The sequence below is a fragment of the Nannospalax galili genome, unplaced genomic scaffold (assembly GCF_000622305.1).
Source record: "Nannospalax galili isolate Female #2095 unplaced genomic scaffold, S.galili_v1.0 scaffold728, whole genome shotgun sequence".
NCBI lineage: Eukaryota > Metazoa > Chordata > Mammalia > Rodentia > Spalacidae > Nannospalax > Nannospalax galili.
This window is the reverse complement of record NW_008358642.1, coordinates 2,381,533-2,404,011: the sequence shown is the minus strand read 5'-3', so window position 1 is coordinate 2,404,011 and position 22,479 is coordinate 2,381,533.

The window sequence follows — 22,479 nt, the reverse complement described above, 5'->3', positions numbered from 1 at the left end:
TAAATAAAATGACCGTGCTCCAGCAGATGGACCTACACCCATGCATTAAGTGTACTCAGTGAGTTTACAAAAAGAGCACATTAAGTTGGCAGGGGGAAATGGAGAGTGGTATAGAGGAGGAATTGATCCAAATATACTGTATGTACACTTGAAATTCTCCATAGAAGTTAAAAACAACAAACAGAAAAGTGAAAAGCATACAACACATTTTTACAGAAACATGCATTGAAAATAAAGTGAAAGTGAAAATTAAAATTCACTAAAAAAACCCAGCAGGTCTACATTAAAATAAAGAATGGAAGGACAAACAAATCTATGATTAAAATAAAGATGAAGCTATCAGAATTTGTAAGATTCAGATAAACAAGCACTGAGATGTAATAGCATTAAATACATATATGAAAATGCAAAATATCAAGTTACTCTAAGTTTCCACTGCCAGAAAGTAAAGTGAATCTACAACAAGTAGAAGGAAGGAAATTAAAATTAGAATTCAAAACCAGAAGAGAACTAGAAGAAAAGGAGTTAAATAGGATTAAAAAAAAAAAAAAAAGAACACTGAGGTTGACATAGAGCAACTATAACAGAGAGAATGAATGCACAACAATATCAAGTGGGAAACAAGGATAACAACAGATCCTGCCAAGAATAGGTCCCGTGAGGTCTATGCGTGTAAAACTGACAACCAAAGGACAATGTACTATATAATTTTTTCAGAAAACTAAAATCAATGATAAAATTCCCTTCATAGTTTTCACTTCAACAAGCAGACAGTTATGTTTGAGTATTTTCTTGGTATCATTTTTATCAATCATGAATGATTGGATAATTCATTTGATTGTATTTATTTAGTTTGGGCCCAAAACTGGTCTCCTTAAGTTATTCAGATTTATCAAAGCATGCTGTGTCTTCTACCAAGAGCAAACCGTTTTGGGGTACTAGGCATTGTTATAGTCACAGAACATGTGCTGTTTAACTTATAGCTTCATGCTAGTCATATACTGCAAATTGTGGTCACCGCCAGTGGCAGCTGCTCCTCCGTTCTCGTAGGTGCTGCTCCTTTGTTCTCACGGGTGTCAAGGCTGCTCCTCCACTCGCCTAGTCTGAGGCCACTCTTCCACTTGCCTGGTGCTGAGGCAGCTCTTCTGCTAGCCCTGTGCTGCCTCCTGTTGTTGCCGCCGGTCCCGGACCCCAGGGCTGGTGAGGAGACTGTGTCAGCAGAGCCACATTCAGACACAGGAGACCAGGTTCAGTGACACAGGTCTGCTTTATTGCAGATTGGCACAAGCTTATATAGAGGTAGTGGTCCAATTACAGCACAGCAAGTAGGATACTTTATAAGCATAACAGGTTTAGCATCCTATCACAGTACAGCAAGTAGGATACCTTATTAGCATAACAGACTTAACGTCCTATTAGCATAACAGACTTAACATCCTATCACAGACTAGCAGGTAGGATGACTCATTACCATAATGGGTTTCAGATTACAGAGCCTGGATTCCTGGAAACCATGTGACCCTGACTGTTACAATATCTAAGTGTTGCAATTTTGGATTCCAAGGGTGTGATTAGGAAGTGGCAAGCTTTAGGCATCAGTCTCATGATCTGCCAATGGGAACAAATGTCACAAGGCATTCCTTGTGGCTCCAGAGTTTTGGCCATTGCCTCAGGCCTGCTATATGGCTGTCATTAAGACTTTCACCCTAGGCTCAAACCTGTCTCCCACAACAAATGACTCATTTCACTCAGGCAGCTATTCTCTACTTATTAAGCTGCTTTATTACAATTTTATCTTTTGATTTTTATAGTTCAGAGGGCTTTAGAACCCTAGGAGTAACAGTTATTGAAGCCAACTGTTTGGCTAATCTTGTACTTCACAAGGACTTCACATATATAATTTTGTTGCTTTGTAAGGTCAGTGCTATTTCCATTTACAGATGGGAAAACTGAGGGTTTAAAAGATCAAATAAATTACAAAGGTAGTTCAGCTAAAAATGTAAAGAAATGAATCATAGATTTCATCCAACCTAAATCCAAGTTTATAGCAACTGCAGATTTAGGTTGAGATAAAACACATTGTTATTGCTATCTAGCTGTTTATCTGTTTTTGTTTTGTTTTGACACCAGAAATAGCTTGTGCTGGTGCAAACTACAATCCTCCTGCCTCATCCTCCCTACTACTGGGATTTGGCTTACAATTGTGCACCACCAGGCCCATTTCTATCTGTATTTTATGTATTTAAAATGCCCTGCTTCAGAAAGGTTTCAGTTTAATCAGTACAATGAAAAGGCTTCTTGTTGCTAGGATTTACTGTGTGAGTAAAACTAACATTATTTCTGGCATATAGAAAATGCTACAAGAAGTAGATATTGAGTTATAAATTATAAAGTATGAAAAATATCCTTTTCTTCTAGTACCTTGTTGATGACATCTGCCTTCTAATAGTGATATTTTCAGCTCCTGTCTTAACTAGATGTGATCATGCACTAAACACTACAAATGAAAAAAAATGAAGCAAGTGAAGTAATGCACACAAGGGGAAATATTGGAAAAGTGACCATGCTTTGCCTTGCCTCTTATTGCACTGGAACTACTACATGAGGAAACTGCCTATCAAGCAGAATCCATTACAGTGAAATACTGTATGAGCAAAAATCTGAACTGTTGTTATACCTAAAATAAACACATTAAAAACATATTCCAGTATATGTATTGCAGTTGTTCCCACTAACAAAGGTTTTATTTATTCATTAATTCAGCACTGACTGTAACAATGATTGATACATTTATTTAATATTTATGATAAGATACTTGAGATAGATAAACATCAAACATTTGAAAAAAATGATTTGAACAAGCTGTGCAGCATACAAAAATTAAAATTCTACTGGGAGCAAAATCTAGGCTCTTGATTTGAATTCTTCTGTACAAAATTGGGGAGATAAATAGATCCTCTCAGTCTCAAATGCCAAAACTACAATATGCGTGAAATGCAATTTCTACCTCTAAAACCCAAATTTATGTATAGATATAACAGGTACACATAGCTTTGCAATGTCGATTTTATTTAAAAATTAGCATACACAATAGTAGAGGTCGTTACGGCATTTTCAAACAATGTGTGTTGTAGTAGACTTGCCTTCTTACCCCTCCAGTCCAATTCCTCCCCTTTGTAACCTTCCCTGGTCTCTGTCCTCCATTCCTGTCACTTGTGTCTTTTTCTCTTCCACTCTCTTCCTCAGCTTGTCTTTGCCCTTTCTCAGTCTCCTTTCTAGTTTTACACCCATTTTTATGTATACATGCATACATTGCAAGATAGAATCCACACATAAGAGAGAATAAGCCATCTGTGCTGGACAGCTTTACTGTCAACTTGACAAACCTAGGTTGACGGAGCCTCAATTGGGGAATTGCCTCCATTGGACCAGCTGTGGGCATGTCTGTGGGGAATTTTCTTGATTACTGAGTCATTTGGGAGGGCCCAGCCCACTCTGGGCAGTGCCAGCCCTGGGCAGGTGGGCCTCTATTGTATAAGAAAACAGGTTGAGCTTGGGCCAGGGGAGGAAGCAAGTAAGCAGCATTTCTCCATGGCCTGTGCTCCGGCTCCTGCCTCCAGGTTCCTGCCCTGAGTTCCTACCTTGGGCTACCTCAGTGATGAACTGTGACCCAAGAGATGCAAGCCAAATAAATCCTTTCCTCCCCAAGTTGGCATTGGTCAAATGTTTTGTCTCAGCAATGGAGAAACAAACTAGGGCACCATTTAAATTTTTTTTCCTGAATTTTTCATTTTATAGGAAAAGAATAGTCTGAGTAGATGTTATTGGGAAGAATGTTTCATCTCACACAGCACCTACCCTGAGTGTGTAAAATGTTTCACTAAAATGTATACTTATAGGGGGTTGGAGAGTTGGCTCAGCAGTTAAGAGTACTGGCTGTTCTTGAAGAAGACCTGCATTGAATCCCAGGACCCACATGGTGGCTAACAACTTTAGTAGCTCCAGTTCCAGGGGGTCCATCATCTTTTTTTATCCTCTAGGCAATGCACAACACGGGCACTTACTTAAGCACTCATACACAAAAATAAAAAAATAAAATGTATTATTATAAAAACATATTTTTTTCAGGCTGAAGAAATTGTCTAATGGTTAAAAGCACATACAGCCCTTACAGAGGACCAGAGTTTGATTGGATTCACAGCACCTATGTTTGACTGTAACTCCAGACCCAGGGACAGCCAATATCTCTGGCCTCTGAAGGCACCTGCACTAATGTGCACATACCCTCCATCCCCCTACAGACATGTAATTGAAATTAAAATAAATAAGTGCCACTAAAATGCCAGGGTGGTGGTGCAGGGCTTTAATCCCAGAACTCTGGAAGCAAATGCAGGTGGATCTCTCTTAGTTCCAGGCCAGCCTGGTTTATGTAGTTAATTCCAAACCACTCAGGGATACATAGTGAGACCTGTTTCAGAAAAACAGAACAGCATAAATAACTACAAGATTTTGTATGAAAATTTCTTTCTCTGTGTAAGTGCCAAGAGTATATCACTCATAAATCAACTTTTTTCTCAGTCTTAGCCAGAGTGCTTCAATGGCTTCATTCATCATTGATATTTTGGGCTTAATCTTTGTTGTAGGGACATGTATTAAATGATTTGTTTAGCAGTCCTGGCCTGTACCAATAGAAACTGGTGCCAACCATATCCCTAAGACAACAATGAAAAGTGTCTTCAAACTTTGAAAATGCTACTTAAAGGCACATAATTTCGTTCAAGTATGGGTCTGTAGTTTAAGGAGTTTAATGGATGTGGTGCAAAGACATCAAGTGTGGAAAAATAAAGCACCAGTTTACCTGCCTCTAACACCAATCTTCCTACTCTTACCCAGATATGCACACAAATTTATTACTCAAAAGAGCCACCAAAATTCTTCCGCTTCTGAGAATTATGACTTTCCCACACAAACTGAGTAAGCCCTCCTTTGTATTTTCTTTATTTTATTATTGTTGTTGTTATTGTCATTGTAATGTGTGTGTTTGTGTGTATACCTAATATGTGTCGGGATGGCATGCCACAGCATGTGTGTGAAAATTGGAGGACAGCTTTCAGGAAGGGGTTCCCTCCTTCCACCTTTACTTAGGTTCTGGGTATTAGATTCAGGTTCTCAACCTTGCATAGGTAATGCTTTACATGCTGAGTCATGAGTCCCTCAGTAGCATCATTCACCTTTGATATTTGGGGCTAATTCTTCCCTGCAAGGACACATCTTAAGAGATATATTCAGCATTCCTGGCCTATTCTAATAGAAATTGGTACATCAGTAATATATCAATAATTCATATATTTGTTATTATATATTATATTTGAATATATACTGTAATATATTACAACATGCTCAAAAATTTATTAATAATTATAATATCTGGAATAGGCCATGTACATATTCAACAGCAAATAGTATAGTAGTTCTGCTTTTGAAGTTTCAAACAGTCCAAATTCTTTGAAGCCTGAAAATCAAAACATGGAACTGATTACTTTTAGTATCAGTTTTTCCCTGAAGGTTTTCTAGATTATACCAGAAAGCTTATTCAGAATATAAAGGTATTGCCTGGCCTTGGTGCTAATGGATATCATTGCAGATGTGGGCAGTTGAGTGTTTGCATATATATGGACAAACTTCTAAAATTATTATGTTTGCTTCATCAAAGTTTGACACCTGTGTCTTCAGAACCTGCCTGTACACTACAGGGTCTGTATGGTGAGCACCTACTACATTAAATAAGCTGAGCAGATGCAGGCAAATTAGAAAGTACTCTGTCTTCCTAGCTTGTATAGTGTACTGTTCAAAAGACTGTTAACATGTGTAAGTGAACTTGCTGCAGAGTTATGCTAGAAAGCTCAGTTTTGCCCAAGGGCAACTCTGTGAATAATCTTCGGAACAAGAAAGAAAGAGTAATATAAGGGAGGTCTGACTTCCCAACAACTACAGTCTCTCATGCCCCATGAAAGAATAAATAGGTACATCTGATTTTAATTTGATTTATCAAGTTGTGGCTGGAATATATTGTACAATTCACTGAATCCTATGAAAAATTATTTCAATATTATAAAAAAGTTTTGTGTTAAAATTAAGACCATAGAAATATGTGAATCAAAATTTAATAATGCTATATATCCAAATAAATTCAATTTTGGTAATATATTGATGGAGAAAAGGGAGATTTATCCCAAGATGATCTTAAGTCTTGTTTCAAGGTCATTTTGTAATTCAATAAAATTTATAATAAACAATGATGCTTCTGTAGAAGCAAATGTTATACTTAACATTCTAGGTTCGATTCATGGACTAGAATTCAGTACTAGACAAAGCTCACAGTTTTTCAGTTTTACTTTGTATCTACTGAGATTGAGGAGATGAATTCTTCTTTATTAGTTAAAAATTCTAATTCAATTTCCACTTCAATGAAGCAGATCATGGGAACAGCATGAGGGACACTTGTCTATTAAAGCTGTTGATAAGTATAAAAGTTATTTTATGCCCCCATTCATGATTCTTTCTGGAATTCTATTATGGAAGAAAAAATATTTAAGAAAATCTAGATTATAAATAATTTAAGTTAGAAGTAACAGAAAGACATCAAAAGTGATTTTCTATAAAAAAGTATTTAGCAATTGGTAATAATAGCATGATTCCAGACTTTGTGTTAGCATTTATTGTATTTAAAGAAACTTGGTAAAGAAGGGAGAAGTTAGTGAGGAAATTAAGTCAAGCCAATAAGAAGCACTGACCCAGATTTTTAGAAAAATGAAGTTTGTTACTAAAATGACCTCATAAGACAAATGTGAACATAATTTAATTTATAAAATGTATCTCAGCAAGTTTCTCAGGTCTAAAGCTATTGGAACAATGGTTACACATTCTTTTAATATTTTTGTAAGCTCTTCATGGAATTATTCAACTCTGATAGGATCAAGTCCATGGCTGTTTGCATAGATTCCCATCAACCCCACCCCCAGTCCAGCTGAGAAAATTAAAAGAAAATTATTTTCTTTTAATAAGATGTTTTTTGGATTTTGTTTTCCATAGATAGGGTCTTCCTGTAGCCCAAGCTAGCCTGGAATGCCCTATTTAGAACAAACTGGCCTCCAGTCTCACAGAGATCCTCCCGCCTCTGCCGCCTGAATATTGGGATTTAAGGGAAGCACCACCACTCTCAGCTCAAGATGACTTTTAACAATTATATTTACATAAAGCCAGGCTCACAGGCTTGAACCTGTAATCCCAGACTGATGAAAGTTAAGCAGTAGGAGAGTTAAGAGTATGAGGCCAGCCTGGGCTACAGAGTGAGACACTGGCTCAGGACAAAAGTATCAGTGTGAGAAATGACATGAGTTTTGTAATGATGAATTACAGAGAGCCAATTCTGAAGTTTTCAGTTTCCACTCAATTCATAAAACTGAACTTACCAATGAATGGCAGGTGATAATCACTTATTACTTTACTTACTGCAGATTATAAGCAAGAATTTTACATATTAATTTTTATGAAATTGACTTTAAAAATGAAAAAATGAGGAATAGTCTTTCAAAACAGCGTGGAGGTAATTTTACAATGTATTGCAATGCATATTAACAGGGTGTCACATTACCATACCTTCTACTGAACCCAACCTGGCAGCATCTGCAATGCCCAGAGGCAAGTTTGGGACTGAGATCCCTGATAATGAATAACAAGCACAGAGAGCTCTAAAAGTTAAGTAAAAATTCAGTATCTTACAAAGTTCGTCCCTCCTTGGGAAACACTGTAACTGTATATTTCATCATATTTATCATGTAGAAGTTCCATGACTTTCAATTTTTGGAGAAAAAGAAATATAAACTTTCAAAGATAAGAGCTGGAGAGACCACTCAGTGGATAAGAGAGCTCACTGGTCTTTCAGAAGACCTGATTCAGTTCTCAGCACCCATATCAGCCTGCTCACAACTGCCTTTCTCCATTCTAAAGAACCCAATGTCATCTGGCCTCTGTTGGCCACACAGTTGGTGCATACAAACATACATATAAAAATAAGTAACTATTTTTTTTATTTTAAGACTTCAAAGACAAAATACTGTATTTTTTTCATTTGTTAGTAATTAAAAATGGTTAACCACAGACATATATTTATACTCCTGCACAAAACTGTACCTTGAGTAGTAGTTAGAGAGGAAGAGTGAATAAAGGAAATACGTGCATAATCTGTAAATGCAAAGGTTCATCCAATTTATTCTTCTAATAAAGGAAGGTCTTTGTTAAGATGTTTATTATGTATTGTCTTTTAATATATTATATATGTATATAATCAATGTGTATATGTGTGTATATATAATTTCATCTGTTGAGAAATGTAACATATAGTGTCAGATGATGAGGTGCATACTGAAAAATATTAAAGGAAAATATAAGGAGATATACTTCTTTCCAGAAAATTATGGACTCCATGTATCATTTAAGAAATATCCTCTTAAAATAAATTGGCTTCCATAACAGAATACCATGAACTTGGAGAGGCAAAATCAAATGACACTGCCACAGAAGAAGTAAAATGTCTTAAAGGAAGAACTGGCCTGAGGGTACATCAGGAGAATGTGCAGAACAGCAGAAGAAAAGATTGTCATCTGAAGACATAGCAACAAAATTTAATGGTGGGGTGTGGTGAGGGTGAGAACAGGTAGACAATCCTGAAATTAATAGTAAATTGCCCCATAAATGTGGAATTTAAGTTTTTAAGAGAGAAGAGGAAACAGAAAACAATTAAATAAGTAATATTAAAATCTTTCTTAGTGATGAATATATAAACTCACCAACCCAAGAAGTTAAGTCAAACTCAAGCTGAAATAAGAATTAATACTTTCTTCATTCTCAGAAATAGGGTAGAAGAAAGTGGAACCATAGAATTTTATATTAGCAGAACATATTAGCATCTGTTTATTCAAACACTGATTTTTGAAAATATATTTTTTTCAGTCATAGAAACTTGGAGAAACAATGAGACAGGATCCCCATGAAGAAGGAAAATGGTTTGAGATGGAAACCGAACTTTGCAGAAATATGAATTATGAGAACTGTTAAATCTACAAAAATACAAACATTTCCTTCTTATTTATTCTGTTCTTTAACAGTTACCACTTAAAGAAAAATGAACAGCAATGTGCAACGGGATTAATAGCACACAGAGGAAGAAATTATGTAATAAGGATAATAGGAAGGGCAGGAAGTGTAATTAGAAATATAAGGCTGTGGTGTACTACAGGTGAGAGGGATGTTAATAACTACGATTAATTGAAAATGCCCATTAAACTATAACAGACATATGGAAAATGTCCATTCATAATAAACAAGCAGAGAAGGTGAAAAGTAGGAGAAAACCAAACAAGAACAAATCAAAAAGTGAGGAGCAAATAGGACAGTTACTTAAATACAGCTGTTATAATTATACAAAAATTAATACATCCAGAAGTCTATCTTTCTACCCAAAATATATTTTCTAAAATCAGTGTGTGAAAAATTTCATTGCAGAAATAATGAATCCTGCACTGCCTAAAAGGCATGAAAATTAAAGATGAAGTGAATAAATAAATGCAACATTAATGTTGAGGATATTAATGGACTGCTAATGACAACTTTATCACAAGGAAGGTCTGGTGCTGTTGCAGACAAAGCATCCATCAAAACCCAAGCCAAGCTGAGGAGAGGAGATTTTTCAGAGCTATAAAGGGGTGGAGACATAGTGATGCTAAATGGATATGAACTGAATACGAGAGTGCAGAAATGAACATAACAAAGACGGATGGACAGAGTCAAGAATACACTAAACCATGACTCCAAGTGGAATGTCAACATTTATTTTTCATTAATAGAAAAGGTTTTGCTAGTACAAAAAATGAACTATATTACAGATATTCATGGTTGCACAGACATTTGATAAGCACTTCTACCAACAGCAGCAGAATAAAGAGTGCTAATATGAACACAAAGAACATTCCTTAAGGTCCAATGTACATATACACTTGGCCCAATGTACAACTGAAAATACTGATATCATACTTTATATACTATATGTCTAGAAATAATTAAATGTGTATTAATTCCAAGAATCTTTTCAGAAAAAATACAAATATTTGAAATTAAATATTTTCTAATGAATTATGGGTAAAGAAAAATTATAAAAAAACACTTTCAAAGCATGAGAATGACTCTAGACAGGCTGAACAGGCTCCAGTGGATGAACTCACACTGAAGGACATCTGGGGACACAAGCTTGATTTGATGGACCTTAACATATATGACAAAATGCATGAAATCGGAGGGGGGGACCACTGGACAGTGCAGATAAGGGAGTGGGTCTAAATATAAATAAAATGTATTGCATGATATGCAAAATAATGCAATAACAAATATATTTTGAAACAAATGAAACAAAAAGAACATGAATTAAAGAGTAACAGCAACTCTATGGAGTAGAGCCAAAACCATGCTTCGAAAACATGAATAGCATGAAGCAAGTTTACAAAAATGGGGAAAGGTACAGAATCAACTTTGAGAGGGTAAACTTATTCTTCATCTGATCCTCTATAGAGCTGGTTGATATTTCCCACAAACATAAAAAACCTGAGTTTACTAAAACTATTTAGCCATTTTTCATATATATATATCAGCTAATCTTGGAAACTATGTAGACTGCTCTTTTCCATAAGATTATTATCATTTGATTTCTTTATATGTTAAGACAGGCAGGGTCTTGCTGTGTTGTCAAGGCTAGCTTCAAACTTGGAGCTATTCTCCTGACTTGCCTTCTGAGTGCTGGTATTTTAGTATTGTCACCACACATAGTTCATTTGTAATTTCAACCAAAAACATGTTTTTGAAAAGGGTATTAGGGACAATTATTAAGATAAATTAAATTACATCTTTCAGAAAATTGAAAATTTTCTGTTAAGATTCTTTATAGGACAAATGAAAACATGGTATCATATGCATATGTAGTGTCAATTAATATTTCCCTTTAAAATATTCATTGTGGCCTAGACAGTATGCCATGTGTAAATAAATAAAAATTCTATCATAAATTGACATCCAGACCATAAAACTGTTAAAATTATTTTCTCAGGAATGAATTGTATGTATATATATATATATATATATATATCCAAACTGAATTTTTATGGTGCAACTCTATCACATTAAATGGCACTAGAAAAAAAGTCTGTAAGACATATTTAATCATTAATACTTGATTAAGCAATATGAATAATCCAATTTATCATATCACAATGCATAACCACCAATATCATGTCTACTACAATAATATAAAATAGGTTATGGGCTAAAATAAAGTTAATTAGCAAGTGAGCAGACCATGAACATTCAGACAACTTGATGGTTCTTCATGTCTATAAGCTATTAAACAAAAATAATTACATATGTGTGTCTGCTATGACTGTGTGTGTTGTGTAGGTTTGCCTATCTCTTCATTTTAATAATCTGAGATAATGACATGAACACGAACACTTTAGTTGTCCTTGATAATAAGAATTTGACAGAAAGAGAGTTATTATTTTTGGAAATAACTTAAAAATGTTTTTCAGTACATTTAATCCAAGATCAGAATTTACTTGTGCATGACTTAGCATTAAGAGAGGAACTGGAACCTAGTGTAAGATAAAAGTGAACATGAGTCACATTTGTGCTTGACAAAGAGTTTCAAACTTTCTTCAAACCAAATGAAAATCGATAGTTATTTATTTTTAAGAACACACTATTTCTTAGCCCCAGGGAGTGCTAATTGGTTATTGCAGAAGTATAAATTGTGTAGAAAAACAGAGTTTGTTTCAGAAAAAAACTCACAGAAATGGTTTTAGGAACCACAGACTCAAGCATACACTGTAAATTTAGCTGTCATTTCTCCCTTTGGTAATTTTTCAATAGTTCTGATGACTGTTTCAGAAGATAGAGAAAAATTACATTATTGGTGATTTGTCATATTAAATCATGGATACTACATATTTTGACCTATTTGTTTAGGCAAAGTTTGCATATTACAGGGTATTGGCCTAGGTATTTTTAGACTGACAAAGTGAGAAATGAAAACGCCTTTCATCAAACCATGTCCTATGTGTGCATTAAACACCCTTGGGTAGCTTTCATAGTTAACAAATATCATTCTGGGTACTTTTATCTTTTGAAACTAAATATAAAGTGTCTTTAATATTTGAGGGGATTTTTTCAATTATTATCAATTAATGTAGTGGCATTTGAAATTTTTTCTGTTCTAAGAGGTGTGGAGACAATGAAGGAGATATTACAGCATCATTACTTCATTCATTTGTTCACTGGAGTTTAGACATTATTGCAGTTGGAAGAGACACAGTGAACACAGTCTCACTCTTTGTTCTCTTTGACATTATACTCTAGTAAGTTATATATATATATATATGAGAATTGGAAGGAGGGTGCTGCCTGTTGGTGGGAGAAAGGAAAACATTCCTCCTATGATATATACCATGAATATCACTGAAATATAATATTGGAGAAAAGACTCAAAGAGATTGAGAGCATAGCACTACCCACAGCCCCCAGCAAAAAAATATCTGAAATTAAAGCCCTAAAAAGAAAAACTAAAGATAATATATATATGAGAATTGGAAGGAGGGTGCTGCCTGTTGGTGGGAGAAAGGAAAACATTCCTCCTATGATATATACCATGAATATCACTGAAATATAATATTGGAGAAAAGACTCAAAGAGATTGAGAGCATAGCACTACCCACAGCCCCCAGCAAAAAAATATCTGAAATTAAAGCCCTAAAAAGAAAAACTAAAGATAGTTTACAACAAAGATGACTGTCAAAAATGGTTTGAGCAAGAGATCAAGAGAACAAATGATACCAAATGCTGGAGAGGATGTGGAGAAAGGGGAACGCTCATTCACTGCTGCCGAGATTGCAAACTTGTGAAACCTCTATGGAAAACAGTGTGGAGAACTCGTAAAAAACTACAAATGAACCTACCATATGACCCAGTTACCCCACTCCTTGGCATATACCTAAAGGACTCATCCTATTGTAGAGACACTTGTACAACCACGTTTGTTGCTGCTCATTTCACAATAGCTAAGAGATGGAAGCAACCTAAGTGTCTCTCAACTGACAAGCGGTTAAGAAAAATGTGGTATATTTACTCAACGGAGCTCTATTCAGAAGTAAAGAAAGATGAAATAATGAAGTTTACAGGTAAATGGATGGATCTAGAAACTGTTATACTAAGTGAACTAACAAAGACTCAGAAAAACAAACTACGTATGTTCTCCTCATATGTGGCTTCTAGCACAAAATCCTTTAAAATTCCAGGTTCTTCTAATAAGATGCTATACAGCAGTCCCTTCTGCATGAAATAACTACCATCACCACGACTTCAGCTGAGCCTGATCGCTAAACATAGTCACAATTGGGCTAGCTGACAGTTGAGCTCATTCATTAAAGGAGTGCCAAGCAGGGTCACTGGACCATCACCTGAGTATCCAGCCACTTTTCCCAGCCAACTAGTCCAGTCTTGGAAGACAAAAGAAAAATGAGGAAGAACCCAATAGAGGGATGCTTTTGGAAGTGCTTGTCAAGAAACTCCAGTGTACTTTCATACGAACATTTGAAAATTGCCCTGTTCTGACTTTTTTCTAGTTCCCTGTCTAGAAATTGTAATGCTAATTATTCTTGCCTGTACTTCTCCTATTCATGATTCAAGGATTTTCTTTTTCCCTCAGAGACAAGAGTTATGCAGTTTGGTAATCTTTTAGATAGACCCACTGAAGGGGTACTCCAGTTGCCTCACCCTGCGTCCCTGTTCAGAATGGAGGAAGCCAGAGTGGTTGTCGTCCCTGTTCCCTATTTGCAATTTGGGTAACCCCTTCAGAGGATGGTGTGATAAGAATAGGAGGTAGGAATTGGCTAGGCAGTTAGGGTAAAAAGGCCCCAAAGAAATGTAGCCAGTTTCTTGGATAAAAGTCAAAATATCCTTGGGCCTGTTAGCAACATACTCTGTCCAAAGACCAAAAATGTCAAAAGTATTTGGAAGCTTGAATCTAATCCTTAAAAGATTTTAGGGTTACCTCTTCAGGGGGTGGGGGGAATGTTGGAGGGGAGGGAGTAGGCATGGATTTGATCCAAACATCTTATATATATGTGTGAAATTCTCAAAGTTTTTGTAAAAATTAAAAAATAAAATAAAACAAATCAAAGAAAAACAACACAGAAAGAGTAATATTTTTAATATTTATTTCTTATTTTTGTATCATGTATGAGTGTAATGCCTGCATGTATGTATGTGCACCTGTGTTGTGCAACACCCACGGAGTTCAGAAGACAGCATCAGATCCCCTGGAACTGTAGTTACAGACAATTTTTAGCCACCATGTGGGTGCAGGGAATTGAACATGGGTCCCCTGCAAGAGCAGCCATTGCTCTTAACTGATGAACCATCTCTCTAGTCCTGAGTTTTTAGTTTCTATGCCTAACTGATTTTACCATAAAAATACTGAGAGAACATCCTTTTTTCTTTCTTTTTGAGTATGCATCACCTCAATTAATACTATATGTTCCAGTTCCACCACTTTCCTGCAAAATTCATTATTTTATTGTTTTATAGCTGAATAATATTTTAATGTATATATGTACTATGCTTTCATTCATCTGTTAATGAACATCTAGGCAAATTTTCTCTCTTATGAGATTCTTAGTCTATTATATACACATGTATATGTGTAGAAGGGTGAAAATGTGGGTAAAGTAAAAAAAAATACAGAAAAAACATGAAGAGAGGGTAATATTAAGTGATGAGGAAGGATGGGGTGTAGGGGAAAGGATACAGTAGTCAAGAAAGAAAATATAAAGCTTTTTTTCATAGTTTTCAAGTATTTCATTATTTTTGTGGTGGATTTGTGAACTCAAATTTCTGTGTATTTAAATGGCAAGAATCATGTTTGGGTGTTGTTGTTGTTGCTGTTTTCCAAAAGACTCCAACATTTGTTATTTTCTGAGGCAGTGTTAGTGAATTTGGGTTTTGTTTTTATTTCCAGTGACCATAAATGCAAAGCAATTTTCCCATTGACTCACTCAGAAAAAAAAAAAAAGATTTTAAAAATTTGTTCTGAGGATTTTCCTTTTTTCTTCTGCTTAACATTAAATCATTTTATTACATGGTTACTTGGTTACTTAATATCTAAATTGTATTGCTACACATAAAATAAAGTACAAAGGCTGAAGTAGAAGAGCCTGTTGTCAGTCTGTGAAGCCCAAAAATTGTTCTGCGGGTCTCTCTGACAGAGGCACAGAAGCCAGGAAGGGAAAATTCTTAGTCCCGTGGAGCTTTATTCCAGTGCTAATCTGAAACACTGTTCTCAAGTCTACTTAAGGTCCATTACTATGCAGGTATCTGCATAGCCAATTATGCTGCCATTACTAAATGCATAAGGGACACCTCAGACTTTGAGAAAATGCAGTCAAAACTGCATGTACACGAATAGGATTCTAAAAAGTATGGGTTCTGTGGGGGCAAAGATTCAGCTAAATTTTCCTATCAATGTATTGTTCAAATTTCTAGAGTAGACCTTGGAATGTACTTCCTGAAACTCCTGGTGGGGGTAGGAGGACTTTTTTTTTAATTATTTATTTAATTACCACATATTTAGAAGAAGCATTTCATTGCAACAGCTTTGACATATTCAATAACAATTTTCAGAGCTAAGATGCATCTCTTTCAAAAATGGCTGTAAATTTTTAGGTTTACAGTTGAATTATTACAGTTATACAATATTGTACTCAGTATAAACCCTATAAGATATAAAATTAAATGAGGTTTTAACCTTTAAAACAGATCTCCATTTCATTATTAAAACACACAGTTTCATACAGAAAAATTCACTTTAATGCAATTGATTAAGATGATTGCACATGCGTTTCTAATCTCTATATATCTGATTATTACTAGTCACAGTCGGTTACTTTCAGTTACTTTCTGTGCTCCTTGGCATCTGAGCATGGATATAAAGTCATCAGGTAGATTTCAATGGTAATGTTTTTCACATCTACTAATTATTAAGGACAAAATTTTTATGTTTTGAAGAATTATTATTATTTTTTAATCATTTTTTTTAATTTTTAATAACTACATGATTAGAAGAAGCATTTCACTACAGCTTTAACATATTCAGTAACACACTCCAGAGAAAGAGTACGTCTCTTTCACTAGTCGGTGCAAGTTTCTAGGTTCACAGTTGAATTAATACAGTTATACAATATTGAAATTAGTATAAGCCCTGTAAGACTTTTTAAAAGATCTCCATTTCATCTTAGAATATATTTCTCCTTATAGAAAGACTCATTGTTTTTGCTACTAACACTGAGATGTTGGTGCATACATCTCTAATCTGTGTGTATCTGATTATTACTATTCATAATCAGATGCACTTGGATCCTTGGCGCCTGTGTATGTCGATAAAGTCATCGGGTAGATTTCAATGGTAATGTTTGTCACCTCTACTAATTAATATGATGTAAATTTCCATGGTTCCTCCTCAAATATAATACATTTTTTAAAATTTGTTGATTTTTTTTTTTGGTCTGTGTGTATATCACACAGACCATCACAAACCATATTATTCAACTGTACACCCACTTCCCAGAAGGCACCCTTACACAGCTTCCCTTCCCCCACTAGAGCCCTTATACTCTGATATCTCTGCAATTGTCTGCTGTATTGTCGGCACCCTCAGACTCAGAAAAAAAAAAAAAAATTGACATATGTTCTCCCTCATATGTGGATCCTAGAACCAAACCCTGATAAGTGTGTGTGTATCCAGACATAACTACAGGAACCAAGATAATGGAAAGGAAACAGGGAGGTAAAGGAAAAGAAAGAACCTGAAAGAGAAGAACAGTAGGAAACAGGCCTTAATAAGGGAGATATGGACCAAACCTGGGTTAGTTTGGGGGTGGGGGAAGGGTATACAAGGAACCTAGGGGATAAGGGGAAAGAAGGAGCTCAAGAGGGGTAGGACCATAGGAGAAAGGTATCATTAAGGGAGAAAGGGGGGAAATGTAGGCACCTTAAGTGGGAAAACCATGATGGAGGGGTGAGACAATGTGAGAGATAAATAATGCCTAGCTAGTTTTGAAAACCAGAGGGAACCATATTACTTCTACAACCTACTGACAAATTATACATAGCAGATCAAGAAATATATGTCTAGGTAAGCTTTATCTGAGAACAATTGGTCTTTGCCCAAGATTTATCTACATGACACACAGTAATTAAAAGTACCAGACTAGTGAAACCAACAGACATACTTTGAGGCCTATAATAATTTGGTCAGAGGGACATAAAGGACACTTTTTGCTCCTTGCCCTCCTAGGTTGACTAGTTCCAGAGACTATGGGCATCTCTCAAAATGTCCTGTAATTGTGGTGGGTCACCTGTCCTCTTGATCAAGGAGGCTGAGGAGGCCCCACCAGGTGGATTTGAACAAGTGTACAGTCTACAAGGAGGAGGTTCACACAGAGGAATCATTTCCTCCATGCTTCCAAGCAAAGCCAGCCATGGTCGAGCAGATCCTTTGACATAGGCAGAACTGGTAAAAGAAAGGAGCCAAGGGCTCCTCCCAAGCCCATGTGACCCCTGAGGAACAGATCCTCAAATGATCTTAAGAGTAAAAATAAATTGGTTTACCTGGGTCAACTGTATGGCCTTAAACACCCAAAAGGAAAGTAAAACCAAAGATTAAAGGGGCCAATATAATTTCTTAGGAGTCCATATGCATAGCTAAAGGCTACATAACAAGCAATAATGCCAGATAGGAGATACCTTCTTTTGAGTTGTTGGCCAGGGTGGCCAAAGGGACTCCCAGATAGTAACCCAGCATAGAACTGGGAAAATGAACAGCAGACCCCAAATTGATCTAAAAGAATATTGACAATTCATTTCTGCTAGATGAAGAAAAGCTGACTCTCCTAAAACAAAGACCTCTGGATAGGGTGACTAGACTCAACAGAATGGCAAGTAGTGGAGACCTTTTAATTTTTTAATGCACTTCCAGCAGCAGAGAGAGATTATGAGAGGCTTCTTTGTAATCTCCTCACAGATCAGAGGAAGCCATACTCTCATGCTGTGGTGGTGTTGCCTGAAAGCAAAGGTGTAACATTTCATCAATTTGGATGAATCTTGATCACTATTCAGCTACTCCCCGTTGATTACACTGAATGTGAAAGAGCCGGTATTTCCTTGATTTCTGCTTATTTACTAACCAAGACAAGAAGAGACCTGGATTACAGCAAGAAGTGTCAAAAAAACTGTTGTATAATATTAAAATCAGGAATTAACCATTTAAATAACTGGAAACAAAGTATTTCTACAAACTAATCCTATATACAGATTAGCCTTATTGGAATTAAGATATTGACAAATTCTAACTGGTAAAACATAAGGTTGGCTACATATCTGCATATGGGACATGACACTAAGTTTTTATAATAGAGAAAACTGAACTTGCTTACACTGAGAAACTATATGTACTAGATTGCAAATTTCTGATAGTCTCCCAGTTGGAACAAATGTTTGTACTTATTTGCAATATTAAACTTAGTAATTTTTTTCTGCAAATTTTTAATTGTGTTTAACATCTCAGGATTTCTTACTCTAATTTCATTGGTCTCAAATTCTTTATTTGATGTTCCTAGGTATCAGCATAGCAGAGAATTGTGGTCACATTGTGGTCTCCTTACATCCATCTGATATACTCTGCAGGATTTCTGAGTTTACAGTTACAGAGGAGAGACTTTATTTTCCTTTTGAAAAAATGGAAAGAACTATCAGCCAGTGATATTATCTTTGTTTTGACTTTTTGTTACTGATGTTCTATTCCTACCTTCTGTTTTGTTTACCTTAAATGGAAACTATTGGAATAGGTACCTTTCTTACTCTTTACATATATTCTTCCTCTTTTGTCCAATGCCTATTTAGATTTATCGTTATGTAATACACTACTGTGAAGAATGCTTTTGTAACACATTACTGCCTTTGTAACACACTACCATGAAGAATGCTTTCCCCTCTAAAATATCTAGCAAAATACTCTTGGTGCCTAGTCGGCTTATACTGCCACAAACTACTGCTTTCCCTATGTGGGGTTCTGTGACTTACTAAGTTTTGCCCACTTCTCGGGAATTCTGTGTACTGGTCTGAGTTTTTTCTAGTGTATAAATTTATTGAATTTTTGTACATTTCCTACATCTTAAACTCCCCCCTCACCTGCAGGCCCATAGCCTGCCCACAGGATTTCATGCATTCTTTCATATATGTTAAGACGAATCCAATCAAGTTTGTGTACCCAGATGTCCTTCAGTGTGACTTCATCCACTGGAGCCTGGTCAATCTATCTAACATCACTCCGTTAAAGATGATCCACTTTCCCTCACCTATGACAATAGTTCATAAGGTAAGGTTAGGTTTTCTTATCCATTTCCTCAACTCTACACCAGTTTTTGTATGCTTGAGTTTACATGGGTTTTGTTCATTCTGTCACTATTTTTGTAAGTTCATATGAGCACATTCCCAGAAGCCTGGAGGACACTGTTTCCTCATGGTCATGAAAAACCTCTGACTCTTACAATCTTCCCACTCTCTGTTCCTCAGTGGTCCCTGATCTCTGGGCGGGTGAGGTTAAATATGATTTGGACTTAAAACCTGCTCAATGTGAGGGAACTCATTTGTGATACTGTAAACATAGCCAAATACACATAACTGGAAGGGTCATAGAACCTAGAGAAAACCCTAGATCTATCACATCCCTAGACAAACATAATTTATTACTATATGCTAAATATGTATCCTTATATTTACAAACAAGTATACCAGTCACCAATCATCAGACATGGAGAATAAGTGTCTTTGAAATGCCTAGCCCAGCCCTCTTTTTCAGGTCAGCTTAAAATTTCTTTTTCAGATTCAAGTTGCCCACAAATGACCAAAATGCAGAGAATAAGAGTCAGCAGAGATCCACCCACCCAGAGCTCAGTGACCATTGCAGAAGAGGGGGCAGAAAGACTGTAAGAGCCAGGGAGGAGGTACATGACCCCACAGAAATAGACCTATGCCTGGGACCCTTCTCACGCAAACCTACAGCAATGGTGTCAGCATGCACAAGACCCATGCAAATTTAGACAGACAAAAACCCAGCATGGAACTGTGGAAATGAATAGCAAGCAATTTTATTCAAATAATTATTGGCAGCTGATTACTGCTGGATGAGGAAGAACTGATCTTCTTGAAGGGAGAGACTCTTGATAGGCTGACTAAACCCCAGTGCATGAACTTGCACTGAGGGAAATCTCAGGACACTAATCTTATATAACAGGCCTTGAAACAGATGGCAGAATGTATGAACTCCAGGCTGGGGGGGCACCATGGAAGGGTGCCAAATGTTCCCAGAAGAGGGTATAAAGATGATTTTATATATGAAATACACAAAAATTCAATAAAAAATTTAAAAAAGAAAATGTTCCAAAATTGTGGTGATGACTATGTGCATCTGTAACTACAGTAAAAGCCATTGGATTGTATGTTTTTAATTGAAAAATAAGTATTATATATCTGAAAAATGGCAGAATCAGTTACTTCATCAGTTGCTACAAAGTATGTAATATTTGTTGCATGCACATTACAAATTTTATATTGAAAGCAGGTTTTGCAATACTAATCATTGCTCAACTCTTGGTTACCAATCAGAACTTCATGTTAAGACTGTATTGTTAAAGACACTATACACATGAGCTATGGAAGAAATAAAGAAAAATCAAGTTGATGTTGACCTCAGAGCCTCATTCTTCACTGGCTAGTAGAGTTCACAATGCTAGAAACTGTTATGCATGGTACTGTACTGAGAGGGAAAAAAATCATCAGACTCGATGATATTGACATTGAATTCTTTCAATAAGAATGTCCCCCATAGGGTCCAAGTGTTTTGGACATTTTGTTCCCGGTTGGTGGTGTTGTTTGGGGACGTCCTAGAAGGTATGGCCATGCTGGAGGAAGCATGTCACTGGGGACAGGCTTAAAGTTATGGGCCTTATTGGATCTCCAGTCGCTTTTCCTTCCTATGCTTGCTTGAAGATGTGAGAGCTTAGCTTCTGCTCCTACTACAGCCACCTCTTCCACCATGCTTTCCCACCATGATGGACTCAGAGTTCCCCTTTGGAACCATATGCTAAATAAACTCTTCCTTTTATAAGTTCCCTTAGTCATGGTGTTTCTATCACAGCAACAGAAAAGTGACTAACATATTTACCCAGATATTAATCCTGGGAATTACAATAACTGACCTGGAAAGAAATGCCTACCACTGCAGTTGTGACACAAATATTACTGAAGTAACCAACCACTCTTTGTTTAGATTTGAGATCTGCTTTCTAAGACAGAACCCGTACCTAACATTGAAATCAGGCTTAGAAATCTGAAGCTAGACAAGTCACAGGACACCAGAGGGGGATCTAAAGTTAGTATTCTACTAAATACTTGTCGTATTAAACTAACTCTTAGTGACTTGTTGTTCTATCCATAGATTAATGCATCTCTCAGTTCTACCAGAGAAGTTAACTTTTACAACAGATGGTGATTGACACAGCAACCCACAATTGGTCAGCATGCAGAGAACAAGAGAAAAAGAACAAGATTTTTTATCCCTGAATAGAACACATATTTCAAATTTCTGCCACCCAAGGCTCAGGGATCATTACAGAAGGGGGGAGGGTGGAAAGACGGTAAGAGGTAGAATTAGTGGATGACTACAAGGAAAGAGATTTTTCTGGGCAGCTGGTCAGTTACTCACATGAACTCACTGCAACAGTGACAGCGCATACAAGTCCCATGTAAGCTCAAACCAGAAAAAAATTCCAGCATAGACACAAGGAAGTAGGTAAGAAGCTTCAATCCCACCTAAGGAAATTGTGACAAGTGATGGATGCTGGGAGAGACAGAGACAGTTTATTTTAAACTTGGGACTTGTGATAGGTAAACCAAGCTCTAGTGGATGGATGAACTCATGGGGAAGGACATTTGAAGACATTAGACTCTCTCTCTCTGACTACACTAATGTGTGTGTGTGTGTGTGTGTGTGTGTGTGTGTGTGTATAATAAAGTATGTTAACTTTGGTGGGGGCCAATAAGGAGAGGTGCAGAGAGTGGTGAGAATCTAAATACCATCAAATTATATTGTATGAAAATCACAAAAATTCAAATTAAACAAAAAGAAGGTTCATGGATACAAAAAGATTTACTTAAAAAAATTAATTTTGGAATGCCATACCAGGTTTTCTGCTGTGTAAAAATTGATGACATACATTCCAAACTCCTCAGAAGTATAAAATCATTACCAAAACTAAGACAAAGGTT